The sequence below is a fragment of the Notolabrus celidotus genome, unplaced genomic scaffold, assembly GCF_009762535.1.
Source record: "Notolabrus celidotus isolate fNotCel1 unplaced genomic scaffold, fNotCel1.pri scaffold_242_arrow_ctg1, whole genome shotgun sequence".
NCBI lineage: Eukaryota > Metazoa > Chordata > Actinopteri > Labriformes > Labridae > Notolabrus > Notolabrus celidotus.
Genome location: NW_023260087.1, coordinates 52835 through 72537, shown reverse-complemented (window position 1 = coordinate 72537; position 19703 = coordinate 52835). Strand labels below are relative to the sequence as shown.

The 19703-nt window shown below is 50.3% G+C and overlaps 47 non-coding genes across 47 annotated transcripts; 24 read left to right on the top strand and 23 right to left on the bottom strand.

The window, feature by feature from the left end:
* The first annotated feature begins 109 nt into the window (after nucleotides 1-109).
* On the top strand, nucleotides 110-191 carry trnas-gcu. The gene has a single exon. It is a non-coding gene; the product is annotated as a tRNA-Ser (tRNA).
* A 446-nt stretch (nucleotides 192-637) lies between these two features.
* Nucleotides 638-710, bottom strand: trnaa-agc. Its single transcript has one exon. It is a non-coding gene; the product is annotated as a tRNA-Ala (tRNA).
* Nucleotides 711-818: 108 nt separating this feature from the next.
* Nucleotides 819-900, top strand: trnas-gcu. Its single transcript has one exon. It is a non-coding gene; the product is annotated as a tRNA-Ser (tRNA).
* A 446-nt stretch (nucleotides 901-1346) lies between these two features.
* trnaa-agc lies at nucleotides 1347-1419 on the bottom strand. The gene has a single exon. It is a non-coding gene; the product is annotated as a tRNA-Ala (tRNA).
* Nucleotides 1420-1527: 108 nt separating this feature from the next.
* On the top strand, nucleotides 1528-1609 carry trnas-gcu. Its single transcript has one exon. It is a non-coding gene; the product is annotated as a tRNA-Ser (tRNA).
* Nucleotides 1610-2055: 446 nt separating this feature from the next.
* On the bottom strand, nucleotides 2056-2128 carry trnaa-agc. The gene has a single exon. It is a non-coding gene; the product is annotated as a tRNA-Ala (tRNA).
* Nucleotides 2129-2236: 108 nt separating this feature from the next.
* Nucleotides 2237-2318, top strand: trnas-gcu. Its single transcript has one exon. It is a non-coding gene; the product is annotated as a tRNA-Ser (tRNA).
* A 446-nt stretch (nucleotides 2319-2764) lies between these two features.
* On the bottom strand, nucleotides 2765-2837 carry trnaa-agc. Its single transcript has one exon. It is a non-coding gene; the product is annotated as a tRNA-Ala (tRNA).
* A 108-nt stretch (nucleotides 2838-2945) lies between these two features.
* Nucleotides 2946-3027, top strand: trnas-gcu. The gene has a single exon. It is a non-coding gene; the product is annotated as a tRNA-Ser (tRNA).
* Nucleotides 3028-3473: 446 nt separating this feature from the next.
* Nucleotides 3474-3546, bottom strand: trnaa-agc. Its single transcript has one exon. It is a non-coding gene; the product is annotated as a tRNA-Ala (tRNA).
* A 108-nt stretch (nucleotides 3547-3654) lies between these two features.
* Nucleotides 3655-3736, top strand: trnas-gcu. Its single transcript has one exon. It is a non-coding gene; the product is annotated as a tRNA-Ser (tRNA).
* A 446-nt stretch (nucleotides 3737-4182) lies between these two features.
* trnaa-agc lies at nucleotides 4183-4255 on the bottom strand. Its single transcript has one exon. It is a non-coding gene; the product is annotated as a tRNA-Ala (tRNA).
* Nucleotides 4256-4363: 108 nt separating this feature from the next.
* Nucleotides 4364-4445, top strand: trnas-gcu. Its single transcript has one exon. It is a non-coding gene; the product is annotated as a tRNA-Ser (tRNA).
* Nucleotides 4446-4891: 446 nt separating this feature from the next.
* trnaa-agc lies at nucleotides 4892-4964 on the bottom strand. Its single transcript has one exon. It is a non-coding gene; the product is annotated as a tRNA-Ala (tRNA).
* A 108-nt stretch (nucleotides 4965-5072) lies between these two features.
* trnas-gcu lies at nucleotides 5073-5154 on the top strand. The gene has a single exon. It is a non-coding gene; the product is annotated as a tRNA-Ser (tRNA).
* A 446-nt stretch (nucleotides 5155-5600) lies between these two features.
* trnaa-agc lies at nucleotides 5601-5673 on the bottom strand. The gene has a single exon. It is a non-coding gene; the product is annotated as a tRNA-Ala (tRNA).
* A 108-nt stretch (nucleotides 5674-5781) lies between these two features.
* On the top strand, nucleotides 5782-5863 carry trnas-gcu. Its single transcript has one exon. It is a non-coding gene; the product is annotated as a tRNA-Ser (tRNA).
* Nucleotides 5864-6309: 446 nt separating this feature from the next.
* On the bottom strand, nucleotides 6310-6382 carry trnaa-agc. Its single transcript has one exon. It is a non-coding gene; the product is annotated as a tRNA-Ala (tRNA).
* A 108-nt stretch (nucleotides 6383-6490) lies between these two features.
* On the top strand, nucleotides 6491-6572 carry trnas-gcu. The gene has a single exon. It is a non-coding gene; the product is annotated as a tRNA-Ser (tRNA).
* A 446-nt stretch (nucleotides 6573-7018) lies between these two features.
* Nucleotides 7019-7091, bottom strand: trnaa-agc. Its single transcript has one exon. It is a non-coding gene; the product is annotated as a tRNA-Ala (tRNA).
* Nucleotides 7092-7199: 108 nt separating this feature from the next.
* Nucleotides 7200-7281, top strand: trnas-gcu. Its single transcript has one exon. It is a non-coding gene; the product is annotated as a tRNA-Ser (tRNA).
* Nucleotides 7282-7727: 446 nt separating this feature from the next.
* trnaa-agc lies at nucleotides 7728-7800 on the bottom strand. Its single transcript has one exon. It is a non-coding gene; the product is annotated as a tRNA-Ala (tRNA).
* Nucleotides 7801-7908: 108 nt separating this feature from the next.
* On the top strand, nucleotides 7909-7990 carry trnas-gcu. The gene has a single exon. It is a non-coding gene; the product is annotated as a tRNA-Ser (tRNA).
* A 446-nt stretch (nucleotides 7991-8436) lies between these two features.
* trnaa-agc lies at nucleotides 8437-8509 on the bottom strand. Its single transcript has one exon. It is a non-coding gene; the product is annotated as a tRNA-Ala (tRNA).
* Nucleotides 8510-8617: 108 nt separating this feature from the next.
* On the top strand, nucleotides 8618-8699 carry trnas-gcu. The gene has a single exon. It is a non-coding gene; the product is annotated as a tRNA-Ser (tRNA).
* A 446-nt stretch (nucleotides 8700-9145) lies between these two features.
* Nucleotides 9146-9218, bottom strand: trnaa-agc. Its single transcript has one exon. It is a non-coding gene; the product is annotated as a tRNA-Ala (tRNA).
* Nucleotides 9219-9326: 108 nt separating this feature from the next.
* Nucleotides 9327-9408, top strand: trnas-gcu. The gene has a single exon. It is a non-coding gene; the product is annotated as a tRNA-Ser (tRNA).
* A 446-nt stretch (nucleotides 9409-9854) lies between these two features.
* Nucleotides 9855-9927, bottom strand: trnaa-agc. The gene has a single exon. It is a non-coding gene; the product is annotated as a tRNA-Ala (tRNA).
* Nucleotides 9928-10035: 108 nt separating this feature from the next.
* On the top strand, nucleotides 10036-10117 carry trnas-gcu. Its single transcript has one exon. It is a non-coding gene; the product is annotated as a tRNA-Ser (tRNA).
* A 446-nt stretch (nucleotides 10118-10563) lies between these two features.
* trnaa-agc lies at nucleotides 10564-10636 on the bottom strand. Its single transcript has one exon. It is a non-coding gene; the product is annotated as a tRNA-Ala (tRNA).
* A 108-nt stretch (nucleotides 10637-10744) lies between these two features.
* On the top strand, nucleotides 10745-10826 carry trnas-gcu. Its single transcript has one exon. It is a non-coding gene; the product is annotated as a tRNA-Ser (tRNA).
* A 446-nt stretch (nucleotides 10827-11272) lies between these two features.
* trnaa-agc lies at nucleotides 11273-11345 on the bottom strand. The gene has a single exon. It is a non-coding gene; the product is annotated as a tRNA-Ala (tRNA).
* A 108-nt stretch (nucleotides 11346-11453) lies between these two features.
* On the top strand, nucleotides 11454-11535 carry trnas-gcu. Its single transcript has one exon. It is a non-coding gene; the product is annotated as a tRNA-Ser (tRNA).
* Nucleotides 11536-11981: 446 nt separating this feature from the next.
* Nucleotides 11982-12054, bottom strand: trnaa-agc. The gene has a single exon. It is a non-coding gene; the product is annotated as a tRNA-Ala (tRNA).
* Nucleotides 12055-12162: 108 nt separating this feature from the next.
* Nucleotides 12163-12244, top strand: trnas-gcu. Its single transcript has one exon. It is a non-coding gene; the product is annotated as a tRNA-Ser (tRNA).
* A 446-nt stretch (nucleotides 12245-12690) lies between these two features.
* On the bottom strand, nucleotides 12691-12763 carry trnaa-agc. Its single transcript has one exon. It is a non-coding gene; the product is annotated as a tRNA-Ala (tRNA).
* Nucleotides 12764-12871: 108 nt separating this feature from the next.
* On the top strand, nucleotides 12872-12953 carry trnas-gcu. Its single transcript has one exon. It is a non-coding gene; the product is annotated as a tRNA-Ser (tRNA).
* Nucleotides 12954-13399: 446 nt separating this feature from the next.
* Nucleotides 13400-13472, bottom strand: trnaa-agc. The gene has a single exon. It is a non-coding gene; the product is annotated as a tRNA-Ala (tRNA).
* A 108-nt stretch (nucleotides 13473-13580) lies between these two features.
* On the top strand, nucleotides 13581-13662 carry trnas-gcu. Its single transcript has one exon. It is a non-coding gene; the product is annotated as a tRNA-Ser (tRNA).
* Nucleotides 13663-14108: 446 nt separating this feature from the next.
* Nucleotides 14109-14181, bottom strand: trnaa-agc. Its single transcript has one exon. It is a non-coding gene; the product is annotated as a tRNA-Ala (tRNA).
* Nucleotides 14182-14289: 108 nt separating this feature from the next.
* trnas-gcu lies at nucleotides 14290-14371 on the top strand. The gene has a single exon. It is a non-coding gene; the product is annotated as a tRNA-Ser (tRNA).
* Nucleotides 14372-14817: 446 nt separating this feature from the next.
* On the bottom strand, nucleotides 14818-14890 carry trnaa-agc. The gene has a single exon. It is a non-coding gene; the product is annotated as a tRNA-Ala (tRNA).
* A 108-nt stretch (nucleotides 14891-14998) lies between these two features.
* Nucleotides 14999-15080, top strand: trnas-gcu. Its single transcript has one exon. It is a non-coding gene; the product is annotated as a tRNA-Ser (tRNA).
* Nucleotides 15081-15526: 446 nt separating this feature from the next.
* Nucleotides 15527-15599, bottom strand: trnaa-agc. The gene has a single exon. It is a non-coding gene; the product is annotated as a tRNA-Ala (tRNA).
* A 106-nt stretch (nucleotides 15600-15705) lies between these two features.
* On the top strand, nucleotides 15706-15787 carry trnas-gcu. Its single transcript has one exon. It is a non-coding gene; the product is annotated as a tRNA-Ser (tRNA).
* Nucleotides 15788-16235: 448 nt separating this feature from the next.
* On the bottom strand, nucleotides 16236-16308 carry trnaa-agc. Its single transcript has one exon. It is a non-coding gene; the product is annotated as a tRNA-Ala (tRNA).
* A 108-nt stretch (nucleotides 16309-16416) lies between these two features.
* Nucleotides 16417-16498, top strand: trnas-gcu. Its single transcript has one exon. It is a non-coding gene; the product is annotated as a tRNA-Ser (tRNA).
* The last annotated feature ends 3205 nt before the right edge of the window (nucleotides 16499-19703 follow it).

Below are 19703 nucleotides of genomic sequence, written 5' to 3'. Positions count from 1 at the left end.
CCTGTGTGAGCTCTAACCCGGCATTGCGGCAAAACGCCAGTGAGCTTCAAGGTTCCCTGCTTTTGATGGAAAACCCATTCACGTTGCTCTCAAAATACCAGCCCTCATTGACGAGGTGGCCGAGTGGTTAAGGCGATGGACTGCTAATCCATTGTGCTCTGCACGCGTGGGTTCGAATCCCATCCTCGTCGTTGTCACACATACTTTATGCTTGGCTGTCAACAACACAGCTTGTTGAGTGAGGCCGACGCCTGCTTTGGGCATAATCTGGACCACCTGCCACTCTTGCGGCATTGTAACACTACTGTCTTCTGCCAAAGACCTGCAGCTTTGAGCCACATGTATGAGCCACAGGTGTTGGCTCACACACACTTAAGCAAGACGATCCCTGTTTCTGCCAGGCTAAAAAAAACCCTCGTGGACGAGTGTTGACGGAAAAGGAACAAGCGTAAGCATTCACTCAAATGCAAGGCTGCGTCGATGCTGCATTGGTTAAGCGAGTAACGTTGTTTCAGGGAACCCCATGACTTGGTCAGAACTCCTTCCTGACTTACATGATGGTATTTTCTTCTGTCCATAGTGTCAGCTCCCCCACACTACGTCCTCTCGACAGGGAGGTGAGCAAAGTAAAGTCTTGTGGAGAATGCGGGCATCGATCCCGCTACCTCTCGCATGCTAAGCGAGCGCTGTACCATTTGAGCTAATTCCCCCTGTGTGAGCTCTAACCCGGCATTGCGGCAAAACGCCAGTGAGCTTCAAGGTTCCCTGCTTTTGATGGAAAACCCACTCACGTTGCTCTCAAAATACCAGCCCTCATTGACGAGGTGGCCGAGTGGTTAAGGCGATGGACTGCTAATCCATTGTGCTCTGCACGCGTGGGTTCGAATCCCATCCTCGTCGTTGTCACACATACTTTATGCTTGGCTGTCAACAACACAGCTTGTTGAGTGAGGCCGACGCCTGCTTTGGGCATGATCTGGACCACCTGCCACTCTTGCGGCATTGTAACACTACTGTCTTCTGCCAAAGACCTGCAGCTTTGAGCCACATGTATGAGTCACAGGTGTTGGCTCACACACACTTAAGCAAGACGATCCCTGTTTCTGCCAGGCTAAAAAAAACCCTCGTGGACGAGTGTTGACGGAAAAGGAACAAGCGTAAGCATTCACTCAAATGCAAGGCTGCGTCGATGCTGCATTGGTTAAGCGAGTAACGTTGTTTCAGGGAACCCCATGACTTGGTCAGAACTCCTTCCTGACTTACATGATGGTATTTTCTTCTGTCCATAGTGTCAGCTCCCCCACACTACGTCCTCTCGACAGGGAGGTGAGCAAAGTAAAGTCTTGTGGAGAATGCGGGCATCGATCCCGCTACCTCTCGCATGCTAAGCGAGCGCTCTACCATTTGAGCTAATTCCCCCTGTGTGAGCTCTAACCCGGCATTGCGGCAAAACGCCAGTGAGCTTCAAGGTTCCCTGCTTTTGATGGAAAACCCACTCACGTTGCTCTCAAAATACCAGCCCTCATTGACGAGGTGGCCGAGTGGTTAAGGCGATGGACTGCTAATCCATTGTGCTCTGCACGCGTGGGTTCGAATCCCATCCTCGTCGTTGTCACACATACTTTATGCTTGGCTGTCAACAACACAGCTTGTTGAGTGAGGCCGACGCCTGCTTTGGGCATGATCTGGACCACCTGCCACTCTTGCGGCATTGTAACACTACTGTCTTCTGCCAAAGACCTGCAGCTTTGAGCCACATGTATGAGCCACAGGTGTTGGCTCACACACACTTAAGCAAGACGATCCCTGTTTCTGCCAGGCTAAAAAAAACCCTCGTGGACGAGTGTTGACGGAAAAGGAACAAGCGTAAGCATTCACTCAAATGCAAGGCTGCGTCGATGCTGCATTGGTTAAGCGAGTAACGTTGTTTCAGGGAACCCCATGACTTGGTCAGAACTCCTTCCTGACTTACATGATGGTATTTTCTTCTGTCCATAGTGTCAGCTCCCCCACACTACGTCCTCTCGACAGGGAGGTGAGCAAAGTAAAGTCTTGTGGAGAATGCGGGCATCGATCCCGCTACCTCTCGCATGCTAAGCGAGCGCTCTACCATTTGAGCTAATTCCCCCTGTGTGAGCTCTAACCCGGCATTGCGGCAAAACGCCAGTGAGCTTCAAGGTTCCCTGCTTTTGATGGAAAACCCACTCACGTTGCTCTCAAAATACCAGCCCTCATTGACGAGGTGGCCGAGTGGTTAAGGCGATGGACTGCTAATCCATTGTGCTCTGCACGCGTGGGTTCGAATCCCATCCTCGTCGTTGTCACACATACTTTATGCTTGGCTGTCAACAACACAGCTTGTTGAGTGAGGCCGACGCCTGCTTTGGGCATGATCTGGACCACCTGCCACTCTTGCGGCATTGTAACACTACTGTCTTCTGCCAAAGACCTGCAGCTTTGAGCCACATGTATGAGCCACAGGTGTTGGCTCACACACACTTAAGCAAGACGATCCCTGTTTCTGCCAGGCTAAAAAAAACCCTCGTGGACGAGTGTTGACGGAAAAGGAACAAGCGTAAGCATTCACTCAAATGCAAGGCTGCGTCGATGCTGCATTGGTTAAGCGAGTAACGTTGTTTCAGGGAACCCCATGACTTGGTCAGAACTCCTTCCTGACTTACATGATGGTATTTTCTTCTGTCCATAGTGTCAGCTCCCCCACACTACGTCCTCTCGACAGGGAGGTGAGCAAAGTAAAGTCTTGTGGAGAATGCGGGCATCGATCCCGCTACCTCTCGCATGCTAAGCGAGCGCTCTACCATTTGAGCTAATTCCCCCTGTGTGAGCTCTAACCCGGCATTGCGGCAAAACGCCAGTGAGCTTCAAGGTTCCCTGCTTTTGATGGAAAACCCACTCACGTTGCTCTCAAAATACCAGCCCTCATTGACGAGGTGGCCGAGTGGTTAAGGCGATGGACTGCTAATCCATTGTGCTCTGCACGCGTGGGTTCGAATCCCATCCTCGTCGTTGTCACACATACTTTATGCTTGGCTGTCAACAACACAGCTTGTTGAGTGAGGCCGACGCCTGCTTTGGGCATGATCTGGACCACCTGCCACTCTTGCGGCATTGTAACACTACTGTCTTCTGCCAAAGACCTGCAGCTTTGAGCCACATGTATGAGCCACAGGTGTTGGCTCACACACACTTAAGCAAGACGATCCCTGTTTCTGCCAGGCTAAAAAAAACCCTCGTGGACGAGTGTTGACGGAAAAGGAACAAGCGTAAGCATTCACTCAAATGCAAGGCTGCGTCGATGCTGCATTGGTTAAGCGAGTAACGTTGTTTCAGGGAACCCCATGACTTGGTCAGAACTCCTTCCTGACTTACATGATGGTATTTTCTTCTGTCCATAGTGTCAGCTCCCCCACACTACGTCCTCTCGACAGGGAGGTGAGCAAAGTAAAGTCTTGTGGAGAATGCGGGCATCGATCCCGCTACCTCTCGCATGCTAAGCGAGCGCTCTACCATTTGAGCTAATTCCCCCTGTGTGAGCTCTAACCCGGCATTGCGGCAAAACGCCAGTGAGCTTCAAGGTTCCCTGCTTTTGATGGAAAACCCACTCACGTTGCTCTCAAAATACCAGCCCTCATTGACGAGGTGGCCGAGTGGTTAAGGCGATGGACTGCTAATCCATTGTGCTCTGCACGCGTGGGTTCGAATCCCATCCTCGTCGTTGTCACACATACTTTATGCTTGGCTGTCAACAACACAGCTTGTTGAGTGAGGCCGACGCCTGCTTTGGGCATGATCTGGACCACCTGCCACTCTTGCGGCATTGTAACACTACTGTCTTCTGCCAAAGACCTGCAGCTTTGAGCCACATGTATGAGCCACAGGTGTTGGCTCACACACACTTAAGCAAGACGATCCCTGTTTCTGCCAGGCTAAAAAAAACCCTCGTGGACGAGTGTTGACGGAAAAGGAACAAGCGTAAGCATTCACTCAAATGCAAGGCTGCGTCGATGCTGCATTGGTTAAGCGAGTAACGTTGTTTCAGGGAACCCCATGACTTGGTCAGAACTCCTTCCTGACTTACATGATGGTATTTTCTTCTGTCCATAGTGTCAGCTCCCCCACACTACGTCCTCTCGACAGGGAGGTGAGCAAAGTAAAGTCTTGTGGAGAATGCGGGCATCGATCCCGCTACCTCTCGCATGCTAAGCGAGCGCTCTACCATTTGAGCTAATTCCCCCTGTGTGAGCTCTAACCCGGCATTGCGGCAAAACGCCAGTGAGCTTCAAGGTTCCCTGCTTTTGATGGAAAACCCACTCACGTTGCTCTCAAAATACCAGCCCTCATTGACGAGGTGGCCGAGTGGTTAAGGCGATGGACTGCTAATCCATTGTGCTCTGCACGCGTGGGTTCGAATCCCATCCTCGTCGTTGTCACACATACTTTATGCTTGGCTGTCAACAACACAGCTTGTTGAGTGAGGCCGACGCCTGCTTTGGGCATGATCTGGACCACCTGCCACTCTTGCGGCATTGTAACACTACTGTCTTCTGCCAAAGACCTGCAGCTTTGAGCCACATGTATGAGCCACAGGTGTTGGCTCACACACACTTAAGCAAGACGATCCCTGTTTCTGCCAGGCTAAAAAAAACCCTCGTGGACGAGTGTTGACGGAAAAGGAACAAGCGTAAGCATTCACTCAAATGCAAGGCTGCGTCGATGCTGCATTGGTTAAGCGAGTAACGTTGTTTCAGGGAACCCCATGACTTGGTCAGAACTCCTTCCTGACTTACATGATGGTATTTTCTTCTGTCCATAGTGTCAGCTCCCCCACACTACGTCCTCTCGACAGGGAGGTGAGCAAAGTAAAGTCTTGTGGAGAATGCGGGCATCGATCCCGCTACCTCTCGCATGCTAAGCGAGCGCTCTACCATTTGAGCTAATTCCCCCTGTGTGAGCTCTAACCCGGCATTGCGGCAAAACGCCAGTGAGCTTCAAGGTTCCCTGCTTTTGATGGAAAACCCACTCACGTTGCTCTCAAAATACCAGCCCTCATTGACGAGGTGGCCGAGTGGTTAAGGCGATGGACTGCTAATCCATTGTGCTCTGCACGCGTGGGTTCGAATCCCATCCTCGTCGTTGTCACACATACTTTATGCTTGGCTGTCAACAACACAGCTTGTTGAGTGAGGCCGACGCCTGCTTTGGGTATGATCTGGACCACCTGCCACTCTTGCGGCATTGTAACACTACTGTCTTCTGCCAAAGACCTGCAGCTTTGAGCCACATGTATGAGTCACAGGTGTTGGCTCACACACACTTAAGCAAGACGATCCCTGTTTCTGCCAGGCTAAAAAAAACCCTCGTGGACGAGTGTTGACGGAAAAGGAACAAGCGTAAGCATTCACTCAAATGCAAGGCTGCGTCGATGCTGCATTGGTTAAGCGAGTAACGTTGTTTCAGGGAACCCCATGACTTGGTCAGAACTCCTTCCTGACTTACATGATGGTATTTTCTTCTGTCCATAGTGTCAGCTCCCCCACACTACGTCCTCTCGACAGGGAGGTGAGCAAAGTAAAGTCTTGTGGAGAATGCGGGCATCGATCCCGCTACCTCTCGCATGCTAAGCGAGCGCTCTACCATTTGAGCTAATTCCCCCTGTGTGAGCTCTAACCCGGCATTGCGGCAAAACGCCAGTGAGCTTCAAGGTTCCCTGCTTTTGATGGAAAACCCACTCACGTTGCTCTCAAAATACCAGCCCTCATTGACGAGGTGGCCGAGTGGTTAAGGCGATGGACTGCTAATCCATTGTGCTCTGCACGCGTGGGTTCGAATCCCATCCTCGTCGTTGTCACACATACTTTATGCTTGGCTGTCAACAACACAGCTTGTTGAGTGAGGCCGACGCCTGCTTTGGGCATGATCTGGACCACCTGCCACTCTTGCGGCATTGTAACACTACTGTCTTCTGCCAAAGACCTGCAGCTTTGAGCCACATGTATGAGCCACAGGTGTTGGCTCACACACACTTAAGCAAGACGATCCCTGTTTCTGCCAGGCTAAAAAAAACCCTCGTGGACGAGTGTTGACGGAAAAGGAACAAGCGTAAGCATTCACTCAAATGCAAGTCTGCGTCGATGCTGCATTGGTTAAGCGAGTAACGTTGTTTCAGGGAACCCCATGACTTGGTCAGAACTCCTTCCTGACTTACATGATGGTATTTTCTTCTGTCCATAGTGTCAGCTCCCCCACACTACGTCCTCTCGACAGGGAGGTGAGCAAAGTAAAGTCTTGTGGAGAATGCGGGCATCGATCCCGCTACCTCTCGCATGCTAAGCGAGCGCTGTACCATTTGAGCTAATTCCCCCTGTGTGAGCTCTAACCCGGCATTGCGGCAAAACGCCAGTGAGCTTCAAGGTTCCCTGCTTTTGATGGAAAACCCACTCACGTTGCTCTCAAAATACCAGCCCTCATTGACGAGGTGGCCGAGTGGTTAAGGCGATGGACTGCTAATCCATTGTGCTCTGCACGCGTGGGTACGAATCCCATCCTCGTCGTTGTCACACATACTTTATGCTTGGCTGTCAACAACACAGCTTGTTGAGTGAGGCCGACGCCTGCTTTGGGCATGATCTGGACCACCTGCCACTCTTGCGGCATTGTAACACTACTGTCTTCTGCCAAAGACCTGCAGCTTTGAGCCACATGTATGAGCCACAGGTGTTGGCTCACACACACTTAAGCAAGACGATCCCTGTTTCTGCCAGGCTAAAAAAAACCCTCGTGGACGAGTGTTGACGGAAAAGGAACAAGCGTAAGCATTCACTCAAATGCAAGGCTGCGTCGATGCTGCATTGGTTAAGCGAGTAAAGTTGTTTCAGGGAACCCCATGACTTGGTCAGAACTCCTTCCTGACTTACATGATGGTATTTTCTTCTGTCCATAGTGTCAGCTCCCCCACACTACGTCCTCTCGACAGGGAGGTGAGCAAAGTAAAGTCTTGTGGAGAATGCGGGCATCGATCCCGCTACCTCTCGCATGCTAAGCGAGCGCTCTACCATTTGAGCTAATTCCCCCTGTGTGAGCTCTAACCCGGCATTGCGGCAAAACGCCAGTGAGCTTCAAGGTTCCCTGCTTTTGATGGAAAACCCACTCACGTTGCTCTCAAAATACCAGCCCTCATTGACGAGGTGGCCGAGTGGTTAAGGCGATGGACTGCTAATCCATTGTGCTCTGCACGCGTGGGTTCGAATCCCATCCTCGTCGTTGTCACACATACTTTATGCTTGGCTGTCAACAACACAGCTTGTTGAGTGAGGCCGACGCCTGCTTTGGGCATGATCTGGACCACCTGCCACTCTTGCGGCATTGTAACACTACTGTCTTCTGCCAAAGACCTGCAGCTTTGAGCCACATGTATGAGCCACAGGTGTTGGCTCACACACACTTAAGCAAGACGATCCCTGTTTCTGCCAGGCTAAAAAAAACCCTCGTGGACGAGTGTTGACGGAAAAGGAACAAGCGTAAGCATTCACTCAAATGCAAGGCTGCGTCGATGCTGCATTGGTTAAGCGAGTAAAGTTGTTTCAGGGAACCCCATGACTTGGTCAGAACTCCTTCCTGACATACATGATGGTATTTTCTTCTGTCCATAGTGTCAGCGCCCCCACACTACGTCCTCTCGACAGGGAGGTGAGCAAAGTAAAGTCTTGTGGAGAATGCGGGCATCGATCCCGCTACCTCTCGCATGCTAAGCGAGCGCTGTACCATTTGAGCTAATTCCCCCTGTGTGAGCTCTAACCCGGCATTGCGGCAAAACGCCAGTGAGCTTCAAGGTTCCCTGCTTTTGATGGAAAACCCACTCACGTTGCTCTCAAAATACCAGCCCTCATTGACGAGGTGGCCGAGTGGTTAAGGCGATGGACTGCTAATCCATTGTGCTCTGCACGCGTGGGTTCGAATCCCATCCTCGTCGTTGTCACACATACTTTATGCTTGGCTGTCAACAACACAGCTTGTTGAGTGAGGCCGACGCCTGCTTTGGGCATGATCTGGACCACCTGCCACTCTTGCGGCATTGTAACACTACTGTCTTCTGCCAAAGACCTGCAGCTTTGAGCCACATGTATGAGCCACAGGTGTTGGCTCACACACACTTAAGCAAGACGATCCCTGTTTCTGCCAGGCTAAAAAAAACCCTCGTGGACGAGTGTTGACGGAAAAGGAACAAGCGTAAGCATTCACTCAAATGCAAGGCTGCGTCGATGCTGCATTGGTTAAGCGAGTAACGTTGTTTCAGGGAACCCCATGACTTGGTCAGAACTCCTTCCTGACTTACATGATGGTATTTTCTTCTGTCCATAGTGTCAGCTCCCCCACACTACGTCCTCTCGACAGGGAGGTGAGCAAAGTAAAGTCTTGTGGAGAATGCGGGCATCGATCCCGCTACCTCTCGCATGCTAAGCGAGCGCTGTACCATTTGAGCTAATTCCCCCTGTGTGAGCTCTAACCCGGCATTGCGGCAAAACGCCAGTGAGCTTCAAGGTTCCCTGCTTTTGATGGAAAACCCACTCACGTTGCTCTCAAAATACCAGCCCTCATTGACGAGGTGGCCGAGTGGTTAAGGCGATGGACTGCTAATCCATTGTGCTCTGCACGCGTGGGTTCGAATCCCATCCTCGTCGTTGTCACACATACTTTATGCTTGGCTGTCAACAACACAGCTTGTTGAGTGTGGCCGACGCCTGCTTTGGGCATAATCTGGACCACCTGCCACTCTTGCGGCATTGTAACACTACTGTCTTCTGCCAAAGACCTGCAGCTTTGAGCCACATGTATGAGCCACAGGTGTTGGCTCACACACACTTAAGCAAGACGATCCCTGTTTCTGCCAGGCTAAAAAAAACCCTCGTGGACGAGTGTTGACGGAAAAGGAACAAGCGTAAGCATTCACTCAAATGCAAGGCTGCGTCGATGCTGCATTGGTTAAGCGAGTAACGTTGTTTCAGGGAACCCCATGACTTGGTCAGAACTCCTTCCTGACTTACATGATGGTATTTTCTTCTGTCCATAGTGTCAGCTCCCCCACACTACGTCCTCTCGACAGGGAGGTGAGCAAAGTAAAGTCTTGTGGAGAATGCGGGCATCGATCCCGCTACCTCTCGCATGCTAAGCGAGCGCTCTACCATTTGAGCTAATTCCCCCTGTGTGAGCTCTAACCCGGCATTGCGGCAAAACGCCAGTGAGCTTCAAGGTTCCCTGCTTTTGATGGAAAACCCACTCACGTTGCTCTCAAAATACCAGCCCTCATTGACGAGGTGGCCGAGTGGTTAAGGCGATGGACTGCTAATCCATTGTGCTCTGCACGCGTGGGTTCGAATCCCATCCTCGTCGTTGTCACACATACTTTATGCTTGGCTGTCAACAACACAGCTTGTTGAGTGAGGCCGACGCCTGCTTTGGGCATGATCTGGACCACCTGCCACTCTTGCGGCATTGTAACACTACTGTCTTCTGCCAAAGACCTGCAGCTTTGAGCCACATGTATGAGCCACAGGTGTTGGCTCACACACACTTAAGCAAGACGATCCCTGTTTCTGCCAGGCTAAAAAAAACCCTCGTGGACGAGTGTTGACGGAAAAGGAACAAGCGTAAGCATTCACTCAAATGCAAGGCTGCGTCGATGCTGCATTGGTTAAGCGAGTAACGTTGTTTCAGGGAACCCCATGACTTGGTCAGAACTCCTTCCTGACTTACATGATGGTATTTTCTTCTGTCCATAGTGTCAGCTCCCCCACACTACGTCCTCTCGACAGGGAGGTGAGCAAAGTAAAGTCTTGTGGAGAATGCGGGCATCGATCCCGCTACCTCTCGCATGCTAAGCGAGCGCTCTACCATTTGAGCTAATTCCCCCTGTGTGAGCTCTAACCCGGCATTGCGGCAAAACGCCAGTGAGCTTCAAGGTTCCCTGCTTTTGATGGAAAACCCACTCACGTTGCTCTCAAAATACCAGCCCTCATTGACGAGGTGGCCGAGTGGTTAAGGCGATGGACTGCTAATCCATTGTGCTCTGCACGCGTGGGTTCGAATCCCATCCTCGTCGTTGTCACACATACTTTATGCTTGGCTGTCAACAACACAGCTTGTTGAGTGAGGCCGACGCCTGCTTTGGGCATGATCTGGACCACCTGCCACTCTTGCGGCATTGTAACACTACTGTCTTCTGCCAAAGACCTGCAGCTTTGAGCCACATGTATGAGCCACAGGTGTTGGCTCACACACACTTAAGCAAGACGATCCCTGTTTCTGCCAGGCTAAAAAAAAACCTCGTGGACGAGTGTTGACGGAAAAGGAACAAGCGTAAGCATTCACTCAAATGCAAGGCTGCGTCGATGCTGCATTGGTTAAGCGAGTAACGTTGTTTCAGGGAACCCCATGACTTGGTCAGAACTCCTTCCTGACTTACATGATGGTATTTTCTTCTGTCCATAGTGTCAGCTCCCCCACACTACGTCCTCTCGACAGGGAGGTGAGCAAAGTAAAGTCTTGTGGAGAATGCGGGCATCGATCCCGCTACCTCTCGCATGCTAAGCGAGCGCTCTACCATTTGAGCTAATTCCCCCTGTGTGAGCTCTAACCCGGCATTGCGGCAAAACGCCAGTGAGCTTCAAGGTTCCCTGCTTTTGATGGAAAACCCACTCACGTTGCTCTCAAAATACCAGCCCTCATTGACGAGGTGGCCGAGTGGTTAAGGCGATGGACTGCTAATCCATTGTGCTCTGCACGCGTGGGTTCGAATCCCATCCTCGTCGTTGTCACACATACTTTATGCTTGGCTGTCAACAACACAGCTTGTTGAGTGAGGCCGACGCCTGCTTTGGGCATGATCTGGACCACCTGCCACTCTTGCGGCATTGTAACACTACTGTCTTCTGCCAAAGACCTGCAGCTTTGAGCCACATGTATGAGCCACAGGTGTTGGCTCACACACACTTAAGCAAGACGATCCCTGTTTCTGCCAGGCTAAAAAAAACCCTCGTGGACGAGTGTTGACGGAAAAGGAACAAGCGTAAGCATTCACTCAAATGCAAGGCTGCGTCGATGCTGCATTGGTTAAGCGAGTAACGTTGTTTCAGGGAACCCCATGACTTGGTCAGAACTCCTTCCTGACTTACATGATGGTATTTTCTTCTGTCCATAGTGTCAGCTCCCCCACACTACGTCCTCTCGACAGGGAGGTGAGCAAAGTAAAGTCTTGTGGAGAATGCGGGCATCGATCCCGCTACCTCTCGCATGCTAAGCGAGCGCTCTACCATTTGAGCTAATTCCCCCTGTGTGAGCTCTAACCCGGCATTGCGGCAAAACGCCAGTGAGCTTCAAGGTTCCCTGCTTTTGATGGAAAACCCACTCACGTTGCTCTCAAAATACCAGCCCTCATTGACGAGGTGGCCGAGTGGTTAAGGCGATGGACTGCTAATCCATTGTGCTCTGCACGCGTGGGTTCGAATCCCATCCTCGTCGTTGTCACACATACTTTATGCTTGGCTGTCAACAACACAGCTTGTTGAGTGAGGCCGACGCCTGCTTTGGGCATGATCTGGACCACCTGCCACTCTTGCGGCATTGTAACACTACTGTCTTCTGCCAAAGACCTGCAGCTTTGAGCCACATGTATGAGCCACAGGTGTTGGCTCACACACACTTAAGCAAGACGATCCCTGTTTCTGCCAGGCTAAAAAAAACCCTCGTGGACGAGTGTTGACGGAAAAGGAACAAGCGTAAGCATTCACTCAAATGCAAGTCTGCGTCGATGCTGCATTGGTTAAGCGAGTAACGTTGTTTCAGGGAACCCCATGACTTGGTCAGAACTCCTTCCTGACTTACATGATGGTATTTTCTTCTGTCCATAGTGTCAGCTCCCCCACACTACGTCCTCTCGACAGGGAGGTGAGCAAAGTAAAGTCTTGTGGAGAATGCGGGCATCGATCCCGCTACCTCTCGCATGCTAAGCGAGCGCTCTACCATTTGAGCTAATTCCCCCTGTGTGAGCTCTAACCCGGCATTGCGGCAAAACGCCAGTGAGCTTCAAGGTTCCCTGCTTTTGATGGAAAACCCACTCACGTTGCTCTCAAAATACCAGCCCTCATTGACGAGGTGGCCGAGTGGTTAAGGCGATGGACTGCTAATCCATTGTGCTCTGCACGCGTGGGTTCGAATCCCATCCTCGTCGTTGTCACACATACTTTATGCTTGGCTGTCAACAACACAGCTTGTTGAGTGAGGCCGACGCCTGCTTTGGGCATAATCTGGACCACCTGCCACTCTTGCGGCATTGTAACACTACTGTCTTCTGCCAAAGACCTGCAGCTTTGAGCCACATGTATGAGCCACAGGTGTTGGCTCACACACACTTAAGCAAGACGATCCCTGTTTCTGCCAGGCTAAAAAAAACCCTCGTGGACGAGTGTTGACGGAAAAGGAACAAGCGTAAGCATTCACTCAAATGCAAGGCTGCGTCGATGCTGCATTGGTTAAGCGAGTAACGTTGTTTAAGGGAACCCCATGACTTGGTCAGAACTCCTTCCTGACTTACATGATGGTATTTTCTTCTGTCCATAGTGTCAGCTCCCCCACACTACGTCCTCTCGACAGGGAGGTGAGCAAAGTAAAGTCTTGTGGAGAATGCGGGCATCGATCCCGCTACCTCTCGCATGCTAAGCGAGCGCTCTACCATTTGAGCTAATTCCCCCTGTGTGAGCTCTAACCCGGCATTGCGGCAAAACGCCAGTGAGCTTCAAGGTTCCCTGCTTTTGATGGAAAACCCACTCACGTTGCTCTCAAAATACCAGCCCTCATTGACGAGGTGGCCGAGTGGTTAAGGCGATGGACTGCTAATCCATTGTGCTCTGCACGCGTGGGTTCGAATCCCATCCTCGTCGTTGTCACACATACTTTATGCTTGGCTGTCAACAACACAGCTTGTTGAGTGAGGCCGACGCCTGCTTTGGGCATGATCTGGACCACCTGCCACTCTTGCGGCATTGTAACACTACTGTCTTCTGCCAAAGACCTGCAGCTTTGAGCCACATGTATGAATCACAGGTGTTGGCTCACACACACTTAAGCAAGACGATCCCTGTTTCTGCCAGGCTAAAAAAAACCCTCGTGGACGAGTGTTGACGGAAAAGGAACAAGCGTAAGCATTCACTCAAATGCAAGTCTGCGTCGATGCTGCATTGGTTAAGCGAGTAACGTTGTTTCAGGGAACCCCATGACTTGGTCAGAACTCCTTCCTGACTTACATGATGGTATTTTCTTCTGTCCATAGTGTCAGCTCCCCCACACTACGTCCTCTCGACAGGGAGGTGAGCAAAGTAAAGTCTTGTGGAGAATGCGGGCATCGATCCCGCTACCTCTCGCATGCTAAGCGAGCGCTGTACCATTTGAGCTAATTCCCCCTGTGTGAGCTCTAACCCGGCATTGCGGCAAAACGCCAGTGAGCTTCAAGGTTCCCTGCTTTTGATGGAAAACCCACTCACGTTGCTCTCAAAATACCAGCCCTCATTGACGAGGTGGCCGAGTGGTTAAGGCGATGGACTGCTAATCCATTGTGCTCTGCACGCGTGGGTTCGAATCCCATCCTCGTCGTTGTCACACATACTTTATGCTTGGCTGTCAACAACACAGCTTGTTGAGTGAGGCCGACGCCTGCTTTGGGCATAATCTGGACCACCTGCCACTCTTGCGGCATTGTAACACTACTGTCTTCTGCCAAAGACCTGCAGCTTTGAGCCACATGTATGAGCCACAGGTGTTGGCTCACACACACTTAAGCAAGACGATCCCTGTTTCTGCCAGGCTAAAAAAAACCCTCGTGGACGAGTGTTGACGGAAAAGGAACAAGCGTAAGCATTCACTCAAATGCAAGGCTGCGTTGATGCTGCATTGGTTAAGCGAGTAACGTTGTTTCAGGGAACCCCATGACTTGGTCAGAACTCCTTCCTGACATACATGATGGTATTTTCTTCTGTCCATAGTGTCAGCGCCCCCACACTACGTCCTCTCGACAGGGAGGTGAGCAAAGTAAAGTCTTGTGGAGAATGCGGGCATCGATCCCGCTACCTCTCGCATGCTAAGCGAGCGCTCTACCATTTGAGCTAATTCCCCCTGTGTGAGCTCTAACCCGGCATTGCGGCAAAACGCCAGTGAGCTTCAAGGTTCCCTGCTTTTGATGGAAAACCCACTCACGTTGCTCTCAAAATACCAGCCCTCATTGACGAGGTGGCCGAGTGGTTAAGGCGATGGACTGCTAATCCATTGTGCTCTGCACGCGTGGGTTCGAATCCCATCCTCGTCGTTGTCACACATACTTTATGCTTGGCTGTCAACAACACAGCTTGTTGAGTGAGGCCGACGCCTGCTTTGGGCATGATCTGGACCACCTGCCACTCTTGCGGCATTGTAACACTACTGTCTTCTGCCAAAGACCTGCAGCTTTGAGCCACATGTATGAGCCACAGGTGTTGGCTCACACACACTTAAGCAAGACGATCCCTGTTTCTGCCAGGCTAAAAAAAACCCTCGTGGACGAGTGTTGACGGAAAAGGAACAAGCGTAAGCATTCACTCAAATGCAAGGCTGCGTCGATGCTGCATTGGTTAAGCGAGTAACGTTGTTTCAGGGAACCCCATGACTTGGTCAGAACTCCTTCCTGACTTACATGATGGTATTTTCTTCTGTCCATAGTGTCAGCTCCCCCACACTACGTCCTCTCGACAGGGAGGTGAGCAAAGTAAAGTCTTGTGGAGAATGCGGGCATCGATCCCGCTACCTCTCGCATGCTAAGCGAGCGCTCTACCATTTGAGCTAATTCCCCCTGTGTGAGCTCTAACCCGGCATTGCGGCAAAACGCCAGTGAGCTTCAAGGTTCCCTGCTTTTGATGGAAAACCCACTCACGTTGCTCTCAAAATACCAGCCCTCATTGACGAGGTGGCCGAGTGGTTAAGGCGATGGACTGCTAATCCATTGTGCTCTGCACGCGTGGGTTCGAATCCCATCCTCGTCGTTGTCACACATACTTTATGCTTGGCTGTCAACAACACAGCTTGTTGAGTGAGGCCGACGCCTGCTTTGGGTATGATCTGGACCACCTGCCACTCTTGCGGCATTGTAACACTACTGTCTTCTGCCAAAGACCTGCAGCTTTGAGCCACATGTATGAGTCACAGGTGTTGGCTCACACACACTTAAGCAAGACGATCCCTGTTTCTGCCAGGCTAAAAAAAACCCTCGTGGACGAGTGTTGACGGAAAAGGAACAAGCGTAAGCATTCACTCAAATGCAAGGCTGCGTCGATGCTGCATTGGTTAAGCAAGTAACGTTGTTTCAGGGAACCCCATGACTTGGTCAGAACTCCTTCCTGACTTACATGATGGTATTTTCTGCTGTCCATAGTGTCAGCTCCCCCACACTACGTCCTCTCGACAGGGAGGTGAGCAAAGTAAAGTCTTGTGGAGAATGCGGGCATCGATCCCGCTACCTCTCGCATGCTAAGCGAGCGCTCTACCATTTGAGCTAATTCCCCGTGTGAGCTCTAACCCGGCATTGCGGCAAAACGCCAGTGAGCTTCAAGGTTCCCTGCTTTTGATGGAAAACCCACTCACGTTGCTCTCAAAATACCAGCCCTCATTGACGAGGTGGCCGAGTGGTTAAGGCGATGGACTGCTAATCCATTGTGCTCTGCACGCGTGGGTTCGAATCCCATCCTCGTCGTTGTCACACATACTTTATGCTTGGCTGTCAACAACACAGCTTGTTGAGTGAGGCCGACGCCTGCTTTGGGCATGAATCTGGACCACCTGCCACTCTTGCGGCATTGTAACACTACTGTCTTCTGCCAAAGACCTGCAGCTTTGAGCCACATGTATGAGCCACAGGTGTTGGCTCACACACACTTAAGCAAGACGATCCCTGTTTCTGCCAGGCTAAAAAAAACCCTCGTGGACGAGTGTTGACGGAAAAGGAACAAGCGTAAGCATTCACTCAAATGCAAGGCTGCGTCGATGCTGCATTGGTTAAGCGAGTAACGTTGTTTCAGGGAAACCCCATGACTTGGTCAGAACTCCTTCCTGACATACATGATGGTATTTTCTTCTGTCCATAGTGTCAGCTCCCCCACACTACGTCCTCTCGACAGGGAGGTGAGCAAAGTAAAGTCTTGTGGAGAATGCGGGCATCGATCCCGCTACCTCTCGCATGCTAAGCGAGCGCTCTACCATTTGAGCTAATTCCCCCTGTGTGAGCTCTAACCCGGCATTGCGGCAAAACGCCAGTGAGCTTCAAGGTTCCCTGCTTTTGATGGAAAACCCACTCACGTTGCTCTCAAAATACCAGCCCTCATTGACGAGGTGGCCGAGTGGTTAAGGCGATGGACTGCTAATCCATTGTGCTCTACACGCGTGGGTTCGAATCCCATCCTCGTCGTTGTCACACATACTTTATGCTTGGCTGTCAACAACACAGCTTGTTGAGTGAGGCCGACGCCTGCTTTGGGCATGATCTGGACCACCTGCCACTCTTGCGGCATTGTAACACTACTGTCTTCTGCCAAAGACCTGCAGCTTTGAGCCACATGTATGCATACACTTAAGCAAGACATCATGACTTCTCAAGTAAAACCTTATTTATGGTGCAGGGGAGGCAGTAGATCCCAGGACGCATCTCTTCAGACTCTCCACACCAGGAGTAGCCTGTCCTGATGCCTGGTAGCACATGTCACCTGTTCTTGGTCATAGGGCAGCAGGATCTGGCAGAGACCTATGATTGTGCTGACCTCTAGAGTTCCTCATGATGACCACAAACTCTGATAGTAGGTCCAAACGATCCATGCCTGGCATGTCATGGTCATCCACAGCCTAAAAAAAGACAACAGCAGTCAATCACTTTTTTTATTAAGACATTTATTTTTGAATTATTGCCTTTGTGGGGTCCTATTTTCAGCTAAATGTTAATGTTACCAACTGTCCTTCCTCTGGAGTAGTACCAGGCTGGGTGGTGGCAGAGGCTGAGGTGACTGCAGGCTGCATGACGGCATAGGTTGAAGTGGCAGCAGAGGCTGAGGTGACTGCAGGCTGCATGACGGCATAGGTTGAAGTGGCAGCAGAGGCTGAGGTGACTGCAGGCTGCATGACGGCATAGGTTGAAGTGGCGGCAGAGGCTGAGGTGACTGCAGAGGCTGAGGTGACTGCAGGCTGCATGACGGCATAGGTTGAAGTGGTGGCAGAGGCTGAGGTCCCGGGAGAGGCTGAGGTTACTGCAGGCTGCGTGGCGGAAGAGGCTGAGGTTACTGCAGGCTGCGTGGCGGAAGAGGCTGAGGTGACTGCAGGCTGCGTGGCGGAAGAGGCTGAGGTTACTGCAGGCTGCGTGGCGGAAGAGGCTGAGGTTACTGCAGGCTGCTTGGCCGCATAGGTTGAAGTGGCAGCAGAGGCTGAGGTGACTGCAGGCTTAGTGGTGGCATAGGTTGAAGTGGCGGAAGAGGCTGAGGTGACTGCAGGCTGCATGACAGCATAGGTTGAAGTGGCGGCAGAGGCTGAGGTGACTGCAGGCTGCATGGCGGCATAGGTTGAAGTGGCAGCAGAGGCTGAGGTGACTGCAGGCTGTGTGGCGACAGAGGCTGAGACTGAGGTGACTGCAGGCTGCGTGGTGGCATAGGCTGAAGTGGGGGCAGATGCTGAGGTGACTGCAGGCTGTGTGGCGGCAGAGGCTGAGGTGACTGCAGGCTGCGTGGCGGCATAGGCTGAGGTGACTGCAGGCTGCGTGGCAGTTTAGGTCGCTTTGCAGCGTCCTCAGAGGGTAAAGCGACACTGGAAGAAACTGCAGGAGAGCCTGCAGATGAAGAGGGAGATCAAGTTGTCTGTTCCTGAGTTGTCTGATAAAAATAAGAATAAAAGTCACATACATGATGTTTGTGTGTGTCGGTTTTTCAATTTGTAAATGTTTTACTCCTTTACTATATGTGCTATTTTAAATTGTATCAGGTCAATATACCATTGCATTTTACCTTTTAAGTGTGAAACACACACAAGCAGACCAAACAAAAACATCTGAACCCGATTCTGGAGTGGACAATTTTCAATCTGTAACAAAACACATTTCAATTTAATGGAAAACATACTGTAGATTTAATGATTTCATGATATTGACCTATGATGTAAGTAATACCATGTGATAGAGTTTGTGCCACTTCTTTTGTGAAAAGCAGTTTGAAGCTTTGGTGTCTGTCATTTATAATAACTGTTCACAGAATTCCACAGTGTTATATAAATGTTCAAATGCTTTTGAATTACATTGTAAATTGACTGAAAATCTATCAGACACTACTATTATCACATAATGTTAATAAATCTAGCTACTAAGTGTACTTAGTTACTACTGTGTACATGACATAAACAGCTGTTTCATTCATGTTATGTGTAAACATAATGATAAAGGCAATAAGATAGAGGGCAAATATATACATATAGACATCAATAACAGGCGGGGAGTTTCAGCTGTTATCTGTCGCATTCATGGTGATATATTATAATGACTGTGACAGATACAAGGTGGAGATCCAGACACAACATCATAGATTACTCTGCAATAGTTCGTCCATTGCTGTAATTTATTAGAGCTGATCTGACAACACTGTACAAGGTTGATTACAGTAAAGCAGAAATATGACGTCGAGTCATTGACTGTAAGTTGGTCAAAACGTCAGACTACTCCCTGGTCGATCATTGATTAAGCTTTACATCTTTTCATTATGTTCTATCTGACTTGACAAGGATAATAAAGGAGATTTGTGGGAGTTTTCAGCGTCCCACACAGCCTAGAAGTCAGAAATACGACGTTAAATATATAAACCGTGACTAATGCCTAAAGTTGATCCGAACAGATACGTAGTGTAAAAGTGTTCGGGTTGTAGTTTATTCTCCGATATCACAAATAGTGTCTGTCAGCATCGATCAGCATCATACACTGTTATACCGGCTAAACTTGGCTAAAGTCATACGGACATGAGATCCAGACGAAAACAACGTGAACAAATGAAAAACCTGGAAACTCACCGTGTCCGAGTAATAAACTAAAACATCACTACAAATATGAAAAAGCTTTTAATGACTTACCATGAAAGGTGCCGGTGTTAGCTTTGACGGAACTTTCAGTCAACTTTCGTTTCTGTCGGCACTCGCATAGCAACAGCCTTCTGATTGGTCGAGGCGGCAGGAGGCGGGTGTTGAGGCGGACAGATTTTTTCATTGGTAAGAAATGGAAGAGGGGGTGGAATCTGATTGGTAAGAAATGGAAGCCGGGACCGAAGCTTCGATTTGACTGGAAAGAAATGAAGAGAAACTGAGAGGGGGGATGATTTGATTGGCAAGAATTGGACGGCGAAAACGGATTATTGTGCTGTGGGTAGCGCCCGAGTGGTTAAGGCGATGGACTGCTAATCCATTGTGCTCTGCATGCGTGGGTTCGAATCCCATCCTCGTCGTTGTCACACATACTTTCTTGTGAAAACTGAACTTTTTTGCTGCCACTACTAAAAAAAACTGCAAACTTTCAGGAAAGCTCAGAAGTCAGTGCCAACATCTGGACTTTTCACCCTGGGAATTCTGCAAGAAATATTGCTATTACACTTATGGAT